At 52.2% G+C, this 18,780-nt stretch overlaps 1 protein-coding gene across 4 annotated transcripts in view; it reads right to left on the bottom strand.

Annotated features, from left to right (window-relative positions):
• The window catches only part of syt1a (synaptotagmin Ia), a 68,385-nt gene that overhangs the window by 25,447 nt on the left and 24,158 nt on the right, over positions 1-18,780 (bottom strand). For 3 of the 4 annotated variants that reach the window (XM_078787949.1, XM_078787957.1, XM_078787953.1), the window contains exon 1: positions 9,269-9,457. The exons of the other annotated variant lie outside the window; for it this stretch is intronic. The gene's annotated coding sequence lies outside the window, so the exon portion shown is untranslated. Of the gene's footprint in view, positions 1-9,268; positions 9,458-18,780 lie in introns of those variants that run through there. 4 annotated transcript variants of the gene reach the window in all.

Below are 18,780 nucleotides of genomic sequence, written 5' to 3'. Positions count from 1 at the left end.
TGCTCATTCAGTCGCAGCACCGACAACGCCGAGACAACATCACCATGACTAAAACCTCGCTCGCAGGCGAAGCAGTTCATAACACGGCTTTTCCATCAGTCACCGGAAAACTCAATTCCTTCAACATTCACTCGCTGAAGTGCATCAGGTACTACCTTAAACTACCTGAAACAAGTTCTCCCCACGTGGATCAGCACTCGCTTGATTGGAGGCACCAAACATGGGACATTGAAAGGTTTTCAAAGAAGGTTTTCTTCACCCTCAATGGTCCTGATGCTACTTTCCAATCCTACTGGCATGACAAGGAGATCCCACCTGAGATGTTTTCCACCATCATCATCCTTCAATGGAGCTTCGGGTTGTGGCGGATGTTGCAGGGGGCATCCCTCATGACTCAACGTCCAGGGGCCCCCTGACGCACAAAACCGGCTTGAACGTCCGCGTCATTCATTTTCTACCGCACATATAGACAAACAACCATTCACACTCACATTCATGAAGCATGTTTTTGGAAACCGGAGTACCCGGAAAAAACCCACGCATACACGGGGAGAACATACAAACTCCACACAGAGATGGCTGAGGTTGGAATTGAACCCTGGTCTCCTAGCTGGTCTCCTAGCTGTGAGATCTGCGCGCTAACCACTCGACCGCCGTGCCGCCACAATAAACCTAGCGTGAGAACGCCAACCAAACCTTCTGGGGCCGTGGCACCGAGGCCGCACAGTGGTGGGGTGAAACCAAATGTTGCCAACACGGGTCCGGTGAGCCAGATCCGCGACTTTGGAGTGAGGCGTGCCGAGAGCCGAGACCCTAATGAGGACGCCACCTGCAGCCGTGCCACCCAGATCTGAGTCCAACCAGTTCCAGAGCTGTGCCGGGGTCGTGACCTCCGGCATACTAGTTCCCCTTAATGTCTCCAGCATGTCGGAGCGTTTCAGCGGCAAATAGGAAAGGAAACGAGCGTGATTACCCCAAATGGAATACAAGAAAGTGCGCCCGGCAGGACCTTGAGCGCAAAGCAGCCGTGATTATAGAGACGGATCACCTCGTGCATGCGACATGAACGCTTTTCATTTCCATGCTTACTGCAGCAGCAGCGAGTCTTTTAGCCTCCTTGCACACGCCAAGCACACAAAGTGTCACAAGAGCAAACCATCCGTTTATGCTGCTGATTTGCTCTCGGGGGGGAATCAGACTTGTGTGTGATTGTGAGGACCATACAATCAGGCCCCATTGTTGCCGGAGTGGGGGCCTCTCCCGCACCATCATTAGGTCAATCGGCCGCAGCATCGGCGAAAATGCTGGGACACGATGCTAATGCTAGCTATCTTGGCATCAAAGCGGGACAAGGACAAACACAATGAATCACCACCGGCGATCCGGACAGCCAGGAAGACTCGCCACCGCTGAGATAAAGGATGATTTATAGGCAGCGGGAATTCGTGGAGGCGTAGCCCACTTACATTTCTCATCCTCGGTGAAAAGGCCACAAGGAATACGGAAGTGCAAGCGTGCACGCTGTCAACCCTGCAATCCAAACTACCTCGTTGTTCCCAGCATGGTTTCTTAGATTTGTCGCCATGGTTACGTCGAGCCAAACAAAGTCGATATGCTCGTTTTACCACAACATGGTTTCGAGCCCCGCACACAACCAAAGTGCCTCCTGTACAGAAAGTGCTACATTGGGTCTGCATGCTCGCTCATCCCCAAATGTTGCCCCCACTGGCCGGTACAGCGGGTCGGGACTGGCCTTTATAGCACCACCTGACGGAGTATCACATGGTACTTGGATTCCAATAAAAGACCTCTTCTGGTCTCGTTCTGCTGCTGGATCCAGTCCTGGTCCGGTGCCACCCCTACTGAGTGGTGACGTAGTAAGGAGTTTTAGGCTTGGAAAAGAGCAGCCGTGAACCACTTTGAGGGAGTCAGAAGGAATGACAAGACTTGGCCAAGACAGCATTGAGCAAGGCAGCATTAGGGCCAACATCTCTTTTCTTAAGTGCAGCTCTTGGGGTTTTTTTTTTTTCTCTTTCTCGTCCAGCGGAGACGTGATTTTCAGAATAACAGTTGTGGATTGTCACTGTAACCATGACAACCAGTGACGTAGGGAGAGACGTACCCATAATACGGTTAAAACCGGACTGGCTTCTTTTATTTTGAAAGGAAACAGGATCACAGAGTCGGGTCAGGAGCTTCACACCTGAATGCATCCTTCATCTCCCTCATTTGGTTCCGATAGGAAAAGCCCGGCACTCTCCAAAAACATCTCCTAAACGGCTTTCTCATGCAAACCGGGGATTGCGTGTGCGTGTGTGCATGCATGTGTGTGTGTGTGTGTAGTTTGACCTTGAGCTGTGTGTAAACACTCCACTGTCTGATCTGTGAAGAAGAAAGAAGGGGGAAGTAACAGCTCGCTTTCTGCTTCCTCCTGTCACATGTTGACAGGCTGCATAAACACATGGAGGATGGGGGGTTGGGTGGGGGGCGGGTGTGGTTGCACTGGGGTGGGGTGGGGGGGGGGTCAGCGTAGCTCCCTGGAGGGACAAAAGTCAAGATGAGAGATTGGTGGAGTTACTCAGACGTGTCCATCACATTGGACTCCACCCTTGATGGAATAAAAAACAACCCCCACCCCCCCAATCAGGCGCCCCCTCCTTCCTGGGCAGGTAGAAAATAAATGGCCATATTGGTTTAACTTTCCATCATCATTTCATATTCTAGTCAAGCCCCCCCAGCCTTAGCATTGGCTGATATCACCTGATGGACCAGCCTGGGGGTCGGCAACCTTTACCATCAAAGAGCCACTTTGCCCCCCCCCCCGCACATCGGGTCACATGACATAAAACCTCATCTTCTGGTTTCTCATCTGCACCACTCAGACCTCCATTTTCTCTGAATTGGTTCTTCTTTGGGAGGGGGGCGTTCATGGTTAGCTTACTGTCTGTGTCACATCTAAATGATGCATTCACAGCCTTGGAAAAAGTGGGACATTTTCACCAGCCTGGGAGTTCTATATCGTATCTGAGCATTGTGAAAACGCATGGCAAGGAGGCCATTCCGAAGCCGTGGGTTGCAGACCCTTGACCCAGCCGATTGCTTTGTTTTAACCCCGGGTGCTCTGGATGATTGACAGTGTGTTTGGCCAATCAGAGACTCCGCTACAAGTGTGGCCATTAAGAAGCAGAGCTTGTGGCGTCCACCCAGTCAAAGAGGGAGGCGGGGTCTGTGAGCTTCAGGGTCTGATGTCTTCATCGTGATTCGGCATACGGTGCATCCTGGCGGCGATGAAGGACGCTGCGGGACGAAAGAAGCGGTGGAAGAGTAGAAGAAGAGGTCCCCTGTATTTAGGACACCGGCTTCCTCAGGAAAGCTTCTCTTGATGGCGTCCCGTCCAAAGGAAGCGGCGCTTCAACCCCCAGGCTCGGCCGTGATGCTCTTCCGAAAGCTCCTGTGTGCTAATGAGGTTATTTGTCTTGTGCAAAGCGGAGCAGATCCATAGTTGTCACGCTCCGGCCGGAGATGAATGTGCAGCCTGGCCTTCGCTCTCTTCAAGAGCGGAAAAAAAGGAATAAAAAGCAGACAAGCGTTTGTACACTCATTCATCCTTTGTTGCGGCGTATCAAAAGCTATCATCCGCCGACGGCGAACGCAACGCCGTACTCTATGCAGTACACGCAGTACACGCAGTACACAGCTCATTAGGACGGCTGGTGTGCACATTCCTGCTAAGTCTTCCCGCGTTTTCACAGCCAGGGCAGGAGACCATTATCATACAAGGATCATGGTTGTCATGGAAACCAAGGAAGGCGCACGGCAGTAAGCCGTCTCCTCACACGTCCCGGAACATTGGGAATTAGTGTGAAAACTCTGTGCCTTCAAGAAAGAAGGCTGGTATTTTTCTTCTGGAACATCGAGTCAACACTTGGGATTCTTCAGGCGGGAAAAGCAGACGCTTCTGGAAGGAGGTCTGTCTGCTCTTGGAAAACCTTGTCCTGCTTGGGATACCCCTGCCAAGTCTTCCAGGGGAGACCGGGGTGTGGCCTGAATGAGGCTGGATGAGAAGGCAACTTTCCATCCTCCGAGAGGAAGCAGAGGGAAGGAAGATGGCCAGTGAGGTCGTCTGTAAGCTCATCCTGCCAATCCGATCCATGACCGAAACCTCCGAAGAACTCAGAAGAACATCGCTCGCTTGTCCATCACATCTGCTTTCCTTCCACAGAACACGCTGCCTGGTCCCGCCCCTGAGCTAGCGGCATGAGCTAGCGCCCTGAGCTAGCGCCCATGAGCTTGTCCCTGAGCTAGCGCCCTGAGCTAGCGCCCATGAGCTAGTGCCCCTGAGCTAGCGCCCTGAGCTAGCGCCCATGAGCTAGTGCCCTGAGTTAGCACCTGAGCTAGCACCCATGAGCTAGTGCCCCTGAGCTAGCCCCCTGAGCTAGTGCCCTGAGTTAGCGCCTGAGCTAGCACCCATGAGCTAGTGCCCCTGAGCTAGCACCCTGAGCTAGCGCCCATGAGCTAGTGCCCTGAGCTAGCGCCCTGAGCTAGCCCCCTGAGCTAGTGCCCTGAGTTAGCGCCTGAGCTAGCACCCATGAGCTAGTGCCCCTGAGCTAGCACCCTGAGCTAGCGCCCATGAGCTAGCGCCCGTGAGCCAGCGTCCATGAGCTACTGCCGATAAGCTAGTGTCCTGAGCTCGCACCCATGAACTAGCGCCCTTGATGTAGCGACATGAGCTAGCGCCCCTGAGCCAGCGCCCCTGAACCAGCGCCCATGAGCTAGTGCCTCTGAGCTAGTGCCCATGAGCTAGCGCCCTGACCTAGCGCCCTGAGCTAGCGGCCATGAGCTAGCACCCCTGAGCTATCGCCCATGAGCTAGCCCCCATGAGCTAGCGCCCCTGAGCCAGCGCCCCTGAGCTAGCGCTCATGAGCTAGCGCCCATGAGCTAGCACCATGAGCCAACGCCCCTGATCTAGCGTTTCTGAGCTAGCGCTCATGAGCTAGCGCCCATGAGCTAGCACCATGAGCTAGCGCCCATGAGCCAGCGCCCCTGAGCTAGCAAAGAAAAAGATGAGTGCTTAATGGTGTGTGCTGGGACATGATAGGGTGCATTCTACATGCTGTTGAAGAGGATCAATACAGCGATCAATACGCCCAAATCACCTGACAAGGACAGTCCTTGACGGCTGCTAAAGGAGAGAGAGGAGCAGATAAATGTGCAGTGTGCGTGCAAACACACCGCCACAAAGGTTAGCGCGTGGCTAGCAGCGCGTCACTCAAGCTTAGTGGAGTGTGGGGCGGCCCCAAAGTGATTGACAGGCAGGCCCGGGGGGGGAGAGCACCTGAGGTGGGACACCAGCGCTGATCTCCAAAAGCAGACAAAAGCACGGTCCTTCACTTTTGTCTCCCAAATCTTCTCCTCATGAGGGTGGTGGGGGCATGCTGGAGCCTATCCCAGCTGACTTTGGGCGAGAGGCCCCAGTTGATCATCGCTTGCTAGAAACCACGTGACCCGCAAAGCAAGGCGCTTGATGATGGGTGGAGTCCGGAAAATAGGGTCAGCTGGGATAGGCTCCAGCATGCCCCCCCACCCTCATGAGGAGGAGAAGCGGCATAAAAGAAGGATGGAAAATGGAAGAACGTGTGTTTTTCCTTCTCTTGTTGCCAGCGTGTTCCTGAAATCAGGGCGTCAGGTGACCCCGGTACCAGACACCTCACCCCCGGGGGCGCACGCACGCACACACACACACACACACACACACACACACACACACTGACAGTCCATTAGCAAAGTGTATTCAGTGAATGTCAGATTCAAGCCGCCATAATCCGCACTCTCTCCCAGGTGCATCCTGGGTAATTTGCTTCCACGGAGGGGTGTCCGGGTGGGGGATAATGGCGGCGGAGGTTATGTACACTGATGGCGTGTAGCGTGGGAATGAAGGCGAGCTGATTCGGAGCGTTCAAGCGGCATTTAGAAGATCACCAGCGTGGATTATTCCGGAATCATTTCACTCACCGGGAGAAGATCGGAGCGAGCGAGCTTGATTTGGTTCATTCAAACTTTAGCGAGGAGCCCCCCCCCCTCTCCTGCTCAAAACACCCCAAAATTGCAGTCACGACTCGTGGCGGTGAGGGAAGGTGACAAGGGATGAATAATGCACCAATGTGGTGCAGCTATTTGCTGGGGGGGGAGGGGGTACGGGGGGAGGGGGGGGGGGGGGGGTCTCCCCGTGGCTTCCATGCATAAAAGGCGGCCATGGCTTCCGAAAGCTGCGCTGGCGCTCAAACTCACGCTGACGGCTGCTCTGCTCAACCTTGTGAGGGTACAAAGCCAGCGTGGGACACATCGGTAATGGGATCTGTTCCTCGGTGACGGGGATGGTGGATAATGCGCTCCCGAATCGACGTGCGAGATCAGCGATTAGCCTCCATTTGCCGTGCGCCGCACCCGGTGAGGAGCATCAGAGGACAGAGTTTGGAGGAAGTAAAAGAAGATGTGAAGATAACCTCTGGCAGATAGCCTCCTGGCACGGCCCGTCCTTTAATTGCAGCTAAGCAACGCTGAGAGGCAAGAGGCGCTGACCCGTGGAAATAAGACAGGAAGCCAGAACTTCCCTCCGGCTTAGTCTCTTAGTCTCTTCACCGTTGGGCCCCGGTGTTGGGGTGCCGCATAACCGACACTTTGGGGCACCCAAAGCTGGCTTCACAATGTTCACTATGACAGAAATGGACAACACTAACCACAGAACCACACCCTTGACAGGGACTGATGTTTGGCCAGCGTCCCAGGGTTCCAAAGAGACGGGGGCCTGACGGTGTCTTCATGACAGCAGCGTTTGTTATTACAACACCGTTTGTTTCGTGTCCGTTCAATTATGCTAACGCTTGGCAATGCTTGCTAGCGCTTGCTAATGCTTGCCAACATTTGCCAGAGCTGGCTAATGTTTGCCAACGCTGGCTAGCGTTTGCCAATGCTTGCTAGCGTTTGCCAATGCTTGCTAGTGGTTGCTAACACTTGCTAATGCTTACTAGCACTTGCCAACGCTGGCCAACGCTGGCTAATGCTTGCCAATGGTTGCCAACGCTGGCTAACGCTTGCCAACGCTTGCCAACGCTGGCTAGCGCTGGCTAGCGCTGGCTAGTGCTTGCTAACGCTTGCCAACACTTGCTAATACTTGCCAACGCTTGCTAATACTTGCCAACGCTTGCTAATACTTGCCAATGCTTGCCAACGTTTGCCAACGCTGGCTAGCGCTGGCTAGCGCTGGCTAGTGCTTGCCAATGCTTGCTAGCGCTTGCCAACGCTGGCTAACGATGTCTAACGCTGGCTAACGCTGGCTCACATTTACCAACGCTGGCCCACACTTCCACGTTACAGATGACCCCATTGGTTAGGCCACATGTGGTACGGGGGAGCGAGGTGGGGGGGGGGCGTCTGCCTGTCCGTTGCTGAGAAGTGGGGCCGCAGGGCAAGACGCTGTTGTTGGTGTCAGGCTGCGGGGGCTGCACGTGGTGTGTGTTTGCCCGTGTTGTGTACAATCAATGTCATGCTGAGACGTGTTTACATATTCTTCCGCGTGCGAGTGTGTGCGTGCGTGCGCGTGCGTGTGTATGCGTGCGTGCACTTGAGCGCAAACACCGGCAGCGTGACGAGGCCCTTGAGGGCCATCTTTAATCACCAACAGAAGCATACAGAAGATTTGACTCAACGGACAGCCAGGATGCTGGGGACTGTCCGTGGTGCTGATCCAGCCCAGAAGGCCTGAGCAAACAGGCCGTTGCTTCTGAGAAGGACCTTCAGGGCTTACGGGGTGCTCTAGTTTGGGGGGGGGGGGGGGGGGTACAGCGGTTGGGGCCACGGACCATCACCTTAGGAGTCAGGCCGGGGCGGCCAATTCATGCCAACAGGCTGCAGCGGGACGTCGGGTCGAATGCAACGGCTGAGCACCGACACCCGGCTCCCCTGATTCCACCCCCACCCCCGCGGAGAGAGGCCGGCCAATCAAAGCGCAGGAGGGCATTGAGTCACGTCGACAGCAAACTGCGACCAGTGGAGCGAGAGGAGCGGAGCTCGGGGCGGGAACGTGCACGGATGGAAGGTCGCGGTCACCATGCAACACACATTCGAGCAACCGCACAAAGCTGACGATAAAAAGCCTGGAGGGGGGCGTCAACCTGTGGGCCTCGGTCAGGCGCGGTTACCTGTGACTCTCCTTCATGAACCTTTTAGCATCTTTACTTATTACCTTATTTACCAACAAATGGCCTATGGAGATTTCTGGTGGTGATTGGTTGTATAATCATTCATTATAAACCATTCCCCCCCATTCATACCTATGGACAATTTGGAGTCGCCAATTTTTGAAATGGGGGGGGGGGGGGGAGTACCCGGAGAAAAGCCCCCCATGCACGGGGAGAACAAACTCCACACAGAGATGGCCGAGGATGTCAATAGTCAGTAATTATTCATTCATTTTCTACCAGGGTGCTGGAGCCTATCCCAGCCGTCTTTGTGTGAGAGGCGGGGTCCACCCTGGACTGGTGGCCAGCCAATCACAGGGCACATATAGACAAAGAAGTATTCTAGTCAATAATTACATATCTACAAATATTTTAGCAGTAGAAAAACTAATGAATAAAACAGAATAATAATAAGTCTTTATTTAACGTAACATTTGACGGGCTAAATCGGCCCCCGGGCCTTGAGTTTGACACCTTCGTCCTAAACCCACAGGACACTTAGACGTGTCTCTCACGGCGCACCCCAAGTCCAAGGTCGTGCCAAGGTTCTGCCAAGGTCATGGGCCCCGGGAAGGGTGAGGAAAGCCCCGTCCCAGCCAGGCAGCCCAGGACCCAGTGGACCCCGCGGGGCCACCATCGAACCACAGTCCAGGTTGCCTCGTGCACGCTCACGTGCACTGTGGACATTTGAGGCTCTTTTGAAAACACAGCATCTGGCCTCCACGTGCGCCCACCCCCCCAGGAAGTTGTGTTGGAAGTGTCCGTGTACGCTCCATAAACCAGCACCCAAATGTCTCATCTCGCTCTGATGTTTGATATGATATGCTGTGATGTCTCCACCAGGATGATGGTGACGCTCAGCGAGACGCCCCTAAACCCATCTTGGGATGTTTCAGTCAACCTGTCACTCCTGATTTGACACCTGTCACCATGCCCCCGCCCCCTTCTGTTTGGATTTTCAAGAACCACGACATCACGTGTGTGTGTGTGTGTGTGTGTGTGTGTGTGTGCGTGTCAGCTGCACGTCCTACCTGGCGGCAGGTTGTCCTCTGGAGAGCGCAGGTCCCAACCCCGGGAAGGCCGTCAAGTTGCGTCTGTGCGGCACAAAGAAAGCAAATCAAAAGAAATCAGCGGCGCTGCAGCTACCGAAACACTCCCGATGGCACACTTGAGCATCCAGCGAGCGGCTGGCGCTCGCTCGCTCTCTCGCTCTCTCTCTCTCTCAGTCCGTGACACTCGCTCCTCTATTCCCGCCCACCTACTCAAGCCCACCACAGCCCCCACCCCCAACACTCGCTCTCTTCCTCTGCTGTCAGACAAAGTGCACATATCCCCCCTATACCCCCCCCAACCCTACGCTCACTATTTTCTGACATTTTCTCCACCCACTCACACACTCTGCTCCACCAAAACAACAATCAGTGTGTGTGTGGGGGGGGGGATCAGACAAACAAACATTGAAGGACTCCATCTACCTCTCTTCAAGGGAGCATGATGGGCGTCCCCTCAAAGCCTTGCACCCCTCCCCGGCCATAAGCGGCTCCCCCATGGGGGGTGGGGGGTGGGTCATGTGTGTCACCTGCAGGAGCCTTAAGGAGCCTTAAAGAGCATGCTCACAGCCTGCAGGTGCTAATTATGGGATGTGCTTCACTGCCTTCTACATGTCCAATTTGGACTGAAAGTACAGTCCTGTCACTCATCAGCAGACGAGACCTGAACATTAGGTCTGTCCCTCGCTTATCGCGATCACCCCCCCCCGCTATAAGTGTAAAAGGGGTAGTAAAAGGGGTGTAAAAGGGTATAGATATTACACAACATCCAGTACAAGATCTTCTACGAGCCTTCCTTTGGTAACCTTTGGCCTTTTAGGATGGAAAGCTAGTATACCTTCCTAAGTATACCCTTCTAGAGGGTTGATGAAGCGTCCTAGAGGATTGATGAAGCGTCCTAGAGGTTTGACGAAGCGTCCTAGAGGTTTGACGAAGCTCCTAGAGGGTTGACGAAGCTCCTAAAGGGTTGACGAAGCGTCCTAGAGGGTTGATGAAGCTTCGAGAGGTTTGATGAAGTGTCCTAGAGGGTTGATGAAGAGTCCTAGAGGGTTGATGAAGCGCCCTAGAGGGTTGATGAAACGTCCTAGAGGGTTGATGAAGCGTCCTAGAGGGTTGATGAACCACCTAGACGGTTGATGAAGCGTCCTAGAGGGTTGATGAACCACCTAGACGGTTGATGAAGCGTCCTAGAGGGTTGATGAACCACCTAGACGGTTGATGAAGCGTCCTAGAGGGTTGATGAACCACCTAGACGGTTGATGAAGCGGCCTAGAGGGTTGATGAAGCGTCCTAGATGGTTGATGAAGCGTCCTAGAGGGTTGATGAAGCGTCCTAGAGGGTTGATGAAGCGTCCTAGAGGGTTGATGAAGCGTCCTAGAGGGTTGATGAAGCGTCCTAGAGGGTTGATGAAGCGTCCTAGAGGGTTGATGAAGCGTCCTAGACGGTTGATGAAGCGTCCTAGACGGTTGATGAAGCATCCTAGAGGGTTGATGAACCACCTAGACGGTTGATGAGGCGTCCTAGACGATTGATGAACCACCTAGAGGGTTGATGAAGCTCCCAGAGGGTTGATGAGGCTCTTCGAGCTGTGTGGCCTGCACGCTAACCATTGTGCAACCAAAATACCCGGGCGTTGTCTGAGTATTCTGTCGCGGGACGGATTATCAGCGGGGAAAATGGCACCCGCTTCCGCTCGCCGTAATAGAGTGTGTCAGGTAGATGGAAAGCGTGATGTGGTGCGAGGAAAAGAGCACGTCCTGATGTGTGGCGTGCAGATGTCAGAGTAAATAAAGCGCCCGGCTCTGACACGCGACACTATGGACGACACAAAGGAGACAAAGCAAACATGGAGATGAAGCTAATGATTAACACAGCCTGGATCCTGGATGCTTTTCCTGGATTTACTGGGCGTGCACATGCACGTGCCTGTGCACGTGAGGAGATGCGACCAGGGCCACTTTGTCCCTCAGCAGGCTCCCGCTTGGCTCCAAAATGAGCTGAGGAAGAGGAGTGTAGTTTATCGAGGTTTATGCCCAACCCAAATCCTGCTGAGGCCATTCCCTCTCACACCTGCGGCCTGGAAACATCAACGTCTCCAACGTCTCCAATGTCTCCAATGGGGGCTGGTGGAAGATGACAAGTAGGACCTAGGAGGCAGCACGTGTTGGACTCCACACGTTGCTGGAGGAATACCATGACATGACTACTAGTACATGACTACTACCAGGAATACCATGACATGACTACTAGTACATGACTACTACCAGGAATACCATGACATGAATATATCAGTACATGACTACTACCAGGAATACCATGACATGAGTACTCGTACATGACTACTACCAGGAATACCATGACATGACTATTAGTACATGACTACTACCAGGAATACCATGACATGACTATTAGTACATGACTACTACCAGGAATACCATGACATGAATATATCAGTACATGACTACTACCAGGAATACCATGACATGACTACTAGTACATGATTACTACCAGGAATACCAGTACATGACTATTAGTACATGACTACTACCAGGAATACCATGACATGACTACTAGTACATGACTACTAGTACATGAATACTACCAGGAATACCAGTGCATGACTACTCCCAGGAATACCATGACATGACTACTAGTACATGACTACTACCGGGAATACCATGACATGACTACTAGTACATGACTACTACCAGGAATACCATGACATGACTACTAGTACATGACTACTCCCAGGAATACCATGACATGACTACTAGTACATGACTACTACCGGGAATACCATGACATGACTACTAGTACATGACTACTACCAGGAGAACCAGTAGTAGTGAAGTGAACTAAGTTCCTATGGGGGTCACGGCAGGTCAGCAAGATGTAGATCTAGACACATAGATCTACATCTGGATGTAGATCTAGACATATAGATGTAGAACTGGACATCTATATGTAGATCTAGATGTAAATCTAGATGTAGATATAGACATATAGATGTAGAACTAGACATCTATATGTACATCTAGATGTAGATATATACGTCTATACGTAGATCTAGATGTAGTATGCATAGATAGCTAGATGTTATTATATGAATCATGTTTAGTGTCAGCGCTAACAGTCGGGGGGTGAAGCTGGTGGTTGCTTCAGTGTATTTACAGTTTTAATTGCCGCCTCGCTCTGCCGTCCCATCTCTTCCTCCCTCACCGCAACCCCCCCCCCCCCCCCCCCACCTTCCGCTTCCTCGCTCGCCCCCTCCGACAGGAAGCAGCCGCCAATCCCTGACAGGCTCGCCGCTGGATAAGTGGCTGTTCAAATATGGAACTATTCAGAGAACTCTTTCAACGGGCCCAGGTGTTCCTTTTCAGCAACACCCGGTGCGGCAGACAGCACACACACACACACACACACACATATATGCACACGCACACATATAGACCCACCTGGTGGGGTCAGCAAGACCTGCCAACAGCTCTGATATCAGGCAGATGTTTGGTGAGAGGAGGAGACGTTCCCACTAAACTTTTAGACTGGAATCCAAGTACTGATTCATGTTTAAGCACACGATGGATGCTTCATTTATAAACCTTGAAGGATTGAACTGGTTGCCCCCTCTTCCGCACCCCCCGCCCCCAGGGTGCACCGTAGCCGTGGTGCCAGCCAAGGTGATTGGTGGAAGCAGCAAATCCCGCTGAGCGAGTGTGTGCTTCCAAACGTGTGCACACCAGATAAAAACACAACACCACCGCACAATTGCTCATTACACACAATTGACTCTGTCAAGCAATACAGAGGGAGGGGGGGGGGGTTCCTGTGTGCGGTGGCCGGGGGGGTCCATGTGTTTGCTGGAAGGGGAATAGATGATTGATGCTCCCATTGTAGTTCAGGTGTTAAAATCCCAGACACCTGCAGGTGTCCATTCTACGTTCGAGCCCGTTTCCTTTTATAGCAGCGATTGAAGAAACGGCAAGTGGGGGTCAACTTTTGATGGACAGGCATCCATAGCAACCTTGTGGAGGTGGGGGGGGGGGTTCAATGGAAACCTTGTGTCATTTGTCTGAGGTCACCTTGACGGGCGTTCCATCATGTCCATGCATCCGGAGGAGAAGCACAGCGACATCGTTCCATTCCGTTGGGAAGCGTGGGAACAGGAAGTCCAAACACGCACACTCTCAGCACTTCATCATCTCTTGGTGTGGCCTCCTGCCGGCACGCTGCACTGCACTCTGCCACTATGGATACATCACCGCCAATAAGAGGGAAAAATTGGACTTCTCTCCGGGTCCCTGCTCCGCACGCCGGCTTCATCCGCCGGCCACCCAGGATTGGAGATGCACTCCGGCGACACAAAATAGTCTTTAACGAGGCCAGGACGCCACACGCCTCGGTAGATCAGCTGTAACGTTTGCCTGAACCGCCATTCGCTCCATCTTCCACCTCAGGTACTCGTGTAGACTCCATCTTCCACCTCAGGTACTCATCTAGACTTAATCTTCCACATCAGGTACTTATGTAGACTCCATCTTTCAGGTCAAGTACTTGTGTAGACTCCATCTTCCACCTCATGTACTCGTGTAGACTTCATCTTCTACATCAGGTACTTGTGTAGACTCCATCTTCCACCTCAGGTACTTGTGTAAACTCCATTTTCTACGGCAGGTACTTGTGTAGACTTCATCTTCCACCTCAGGTACTTGTGTAGACTTCATCTTCCACCTCAGGTACTTGTGTAGACTTCATCTTCCACGGCAGGCACTTGTGTAGACTCCATCTTCTAAGTCATCTTCCACCTTAGGTACTCATCTAGACTTCATCTTCCACGTCAGGTGCTTGTCTAGACTCCATCTTCCACGTCAGGTACTCGTGTAGACTTCATCTTCTACATCAGGTACTCGTGTAGACTCCATCTTGCACGTCAGGCACTCGTGTAGACTCCAACTTCCACCTCATGTACTTGTGTAGACTCCATCTTCCACCTCATGTACTTGTGTAGACTTCATCTTCTTCGTCAGGTACTTGTGTAGACCCCATCTTGCACCTCAGGTACTCATCTAGACTTAATCTTCTACGTCAGGTACTTGAGTAGACTCCATCTTCCACGGCATGTACTTGTGTAGACTCCATCTTCCAGGTCATCATGGAGTGTTTGGAGGCCGAGTGGGAAGTCGCTGGTGGTGGGCTAAGGTGCTGATGTCCAAGGACCCCTTGGAAGCCTGGAGAGTCTGCTCTAAAAGGTAAAACCAGGCGAGGGATCGCAGGCTGAGGATTGGAGGGTCTGTGAGCCTCTCACACGAGCAGATCTGATGCAGCGTGGGCAAGAAGGAAGCATCGGCGGTGATTGAAGATGCGCTGCTAAATATGCGAGTGTCCCAAACAAAGAATGAGCAGGAGAGTATTTGCTGAGCAGCCATCTGCACCGCTTCTCCTCTTCCTGCTGTGTTTTCACATTTGCTCCTCCAATCCTTCTGCTCATCACCTCCTATCATTTTCCAGCAAAAACAACACCGGGCCACGCAATGCATGATGTCGGACCCCTTGAATGATTCTGATGTGCACACAACCCCCCGCCCCCCCGGCACTATCGCTAAATGTCACAATTACAGATATGACTGGCGGTGCAGCATCTCCATGCTCAACAACCTTTGCTGGCTTACGTAAAAGGCATGGAGAGCGGCAGGGACGCAATCTTAGCATCTCAGTGGAAAAGCAGTCAAGCAGGAGGGGGGGGGGGGGGGGCAGTGGGGGTGACACTCGACAGGAGAGATATTACCACGGTAATCTATACGGGAAAGGAGCGCAGGCTGACCTTGAAGAATTTAACCTGCCAATCACGCCAGCCTTTCTCCAGTCAGGCAGAAAGCAAAGGTCCAGATACGTCACATCGTCAGCTAGCCGCTAATGCTAACATTCGCCACATCATCACAAATGTATCCAGCACAGTCGAGCAAGAAGATGGCCGGCCTTGTAGTCCGTCTTTTCCTGCCCCTTCCCGAAAACTCAAGAGGAAAATTCACTCTCAACTGGACTTCTAATTAAAAATTCCAAACGTAAATAAAGTAATTGCTTTTATCACAGGATTGCTACATTAGCTAACATGTTTTCTCACATGACAAAATGGCGTCCCAGTGTGGGAAATCGGAAAATGCCGACTGGTCGCTTCCGGACGAACTAACAATACAATATTTGCAGCCGACGCACTTTGCAAATTTCGTGAGCAGCGCAGTCTGGCGCAGTGCAGCGCACCCGCGCCTCCATGGTAGCAAAAAGGGGGATAGAAGGCGTTGAGAGGGTTTAACACAGCCGAATGTCATCTTAACACTCACCATTTACCATCATACGTCAACGTCACTCACCATCTTGTGGGACGAGTCTGTTCCTGACAGTTACATTAAACACAGCAGCCGGCTAATCCAAGCATCTTTGATCTGCCTTTGATGACGCTTCCATTAAATAGTGGTTGCTGTCTTTGGTGCTTACACTGAAATGTGCGCGAAACAAATCTGCCTGTGAGGTTTTGCCTCTGTCTGCACGGTGCGCCTGTCAGCCAATTTACCACCGCTTGTGCTGCGCTTCACCTGCGCCAAGAATAGACCAGGTTCGAGCTGGTGTGCTTTCAGCACAAAATTTGTGGTCACGAAATTGTCACTGCGCCAAGCTGAAATGTGGACTCCTGCCTTGGTGCGCTGCCACGGCCATCCCGGCGCAGCCCAGTCTACCAAATGACGCCAACCTTGCGCTGCGCCGCAAAATTAGAGCCCAACCTATCACCCCAGTCTACATACTGCCGGTATTTTCCTGTCTTGTACTCCCAAACTGCTCGAGGTAATTCCTCATTATCAGATGAGGAAAACTAAGAATGGCCAATTAGAAGGCCCCACCCAAGTACAGCTGGGATAGGCTCCAGCATACCAGTCCAGGAAGTACACGAATGGACGATTCATAACAGTCAGAGGGAAGGGGATGAGTCGGATAAGTAAATACACACAGGGTACTTGATAGCAGTACTACATGGAATGACAACACAGTCATAACATTCGCAGAGCAGTGCAGCAAAGCATGATGGGAAGGAGCATTTCTCTTTGACTTTGGAATAAAATGTACTCGCAGAAGAATGGGTACAGATTCTTCGTTCTACGTGATGGAACTGCATATTCATGCATTAGCGATCCTGATTGGCCAATGTCGAAACGGGGTGGTTTTTTTCCGTGGACACTGCCGAGGATATTTGCTCATTTTTCCTTGTATCCGGCACGTGCCTGGAAGCTACAAACACATGTTACATAAGATGGAGGCATGCTAATTGAAATGCATTTCAAGTCCAGCACGTGTCCCTTCCCAATCCCGCCTCAACCTGCCGGGCCGGAGGCCTCAAACCACGACATTTGCGGCCGGGATGGTGAATCCGCCAGCCCTCCGTCAAGATAGAAGTCTGCTCTCAAATGGCGGCGTGCCACGGTGGCACATGTCCACATCCATCAGGATCAGAAAGAACGCAAACGCCCGCGCCGCTCAGGTCCAGAAGCGAGAGAGACAACAAACACCACGCGAGCCAGCGTGGCGCCCGATGTCCACACTGGGGCTTGCATAACGTCGGGAAAAGGATCTCGAAAGTTCACTAAATTGCAGGCGAGCCAAACTAGGCCAGCGGAAGGGGAGGAGGGGGGGTCATCTCCATGGCAACAGCATCCAAAGAGCCACATGCACCTGTGTGAGATCAGCTTGTGTGCTGAGAGACGGGAGAAGGTCCTGCCATCGTTCAGGAGACGAGAACATCATCATGTCGGTTCACACGCCACTTTGGAGGTCAGCTTCACTCGGGTAGCGTTCCCATTGAGGAAAAAAAAAAGTGTCTTCCGTGCATCCGGAACTTTTTCCAAAGCGATCAAAAGCGTCTTCGGCGGCGTTGCTCATCTTTTCTGTCTGCCGACGCAGCTTGGGAGTTTATTCTCGGAGGTGTGAGAAAACCTGACGCACTTTGCAGAAATAACCGCACACTTTTAGTTGCCATGGCGACCCGGCGAGTGTGATGCTAACACCGATTTTTTTCGCAACAAGTAAATGCGCTTCATCACCATCGTCATCATCATCGTCATCATCATCGTCATCATCATCGTCATCACCGTGATATGAGGTTTAGCTCGTCAGGCTGAGAAGAAGAAGATGGGGGGGGGGGAGGAAGTGATGAGGCCACAAAGGCAGAAGGTTTCAACACGACAACCCCGCCACCACAAATTCCGTTCTTCAGACAAGCGGCATCCAACGGCGCATTAAACAAGCATCTGGGCGCTTTGGCTCAGGATGCCGCCGCCATTGTGGAAGAGACGGTAGCTTAGCGGCGCTCTGATAGTCCCCCTCTTAACTTCCTTCGGCGGAGGAAGCGCCTGCGCGTGACTGGCGGTGCAAAAACACAACGCAACAACAACAGCCTCTCCACAAACAAAGCGACTCTTTTCAAGTGCGCCTGGCAGGAAGTGGAAGCGATTAAACCAGCGGCGCCCACATCGGACTCAGATACGTCGGCCTCCCCGTGGCGCCACGCGGGAAAAACTAGCTCAGTTCTGACACAACCCTGAGGCGTTACAGGGAGCACACATGCGATGATCAACGGAAGCTGATCTCAGGAGGCGTGGCTTGATGGAGAGTTCATGTGAAACGCAGATGTGAGGATTCCCGGAGAAGGTAGCGCCCCAATGACAAAACGTACCAGCCTGCACCACAGAGCTTGGCCGTCTCGTGAGGCGGAAGCAAACAAGGTCGACCTTTTGTGTTTGTCATATCTCCTCCAGCTCAGCATGACCGCAATGTGTCCAAGACACTTTGGCTCAATGGCGACAGATCAGACAGCGAGGAGTCAGAGAAGGCGAGGGCCTCGTGGGGGGGAAGCGGCGGCGTCTCCGAGGACAACACGACGCATTGTCGGGGGTCTCGCCTGGTGATGCTTCCTGAAGAGCCACGAAGCACGAGGCCTCCGGTTGGCATGAAGACTCAGTAGACTTTCAAGTCCTTGTCTCTTTCAAAAAGAACATTCTACTGTCCTTCAACTGGCTGGACGCCGGTCCAGCTGGGATAGGCTCCAGCACCCGAGTGAGGACAAGCGGCATAGAAGATGGATGGATGATGTAACACAGGGGTCTCAAACTCAATTTACTTGGGGGCCACTGGAGCTAGGGTCTGGGTGAGACTGGGCCACATCAGGTTTTCCAAAAAAAAAAAAAACGCATTTATTAAAAACAAAAAAATATACAAACTTTGTCAGTGCTTTGGTTCCAATTTTCTACAATAAAAGCGCTGATAAAACATTCCTCTGTTCTCAAATATCTTAATTTTTCTGCACAAAATAAGATGAAAAATAAACAAATCAATAATAAAGAAAATTAATCAATCAGTAATAAATAAATATAATAATAATAATAATAAAACGGCAAATAATAAAAACTTAAGAAACCACATATATAGTTGGTGGGTAGACAAATTATTTTTTT

The sequence above is a fragment of the Doryrhamphus excisus genome, linkage group LG2 (assembly GCF_037039965.1).
Source record: "Doryrhamphus excisus strain RoL-2023G ecotype Guam linkage group LG2, RoL_Dexc_Guam_v1.1, whole genome shotgun sequence".
In the NCBI taxonomy this organism is placed as follows: domain Eukaryota; kingdom Metazoa; phylum Chordata; class Actinopteri; order Syngnathiformes; family Syngnathidae; genus Doryrhamphus; species Doryrhamphus excisus.
The sequence above is the reverse complement of the archived record's forward strand: the minus strand, read 5'-3'. Positions and strand labels throughout refer to the sequence as shown.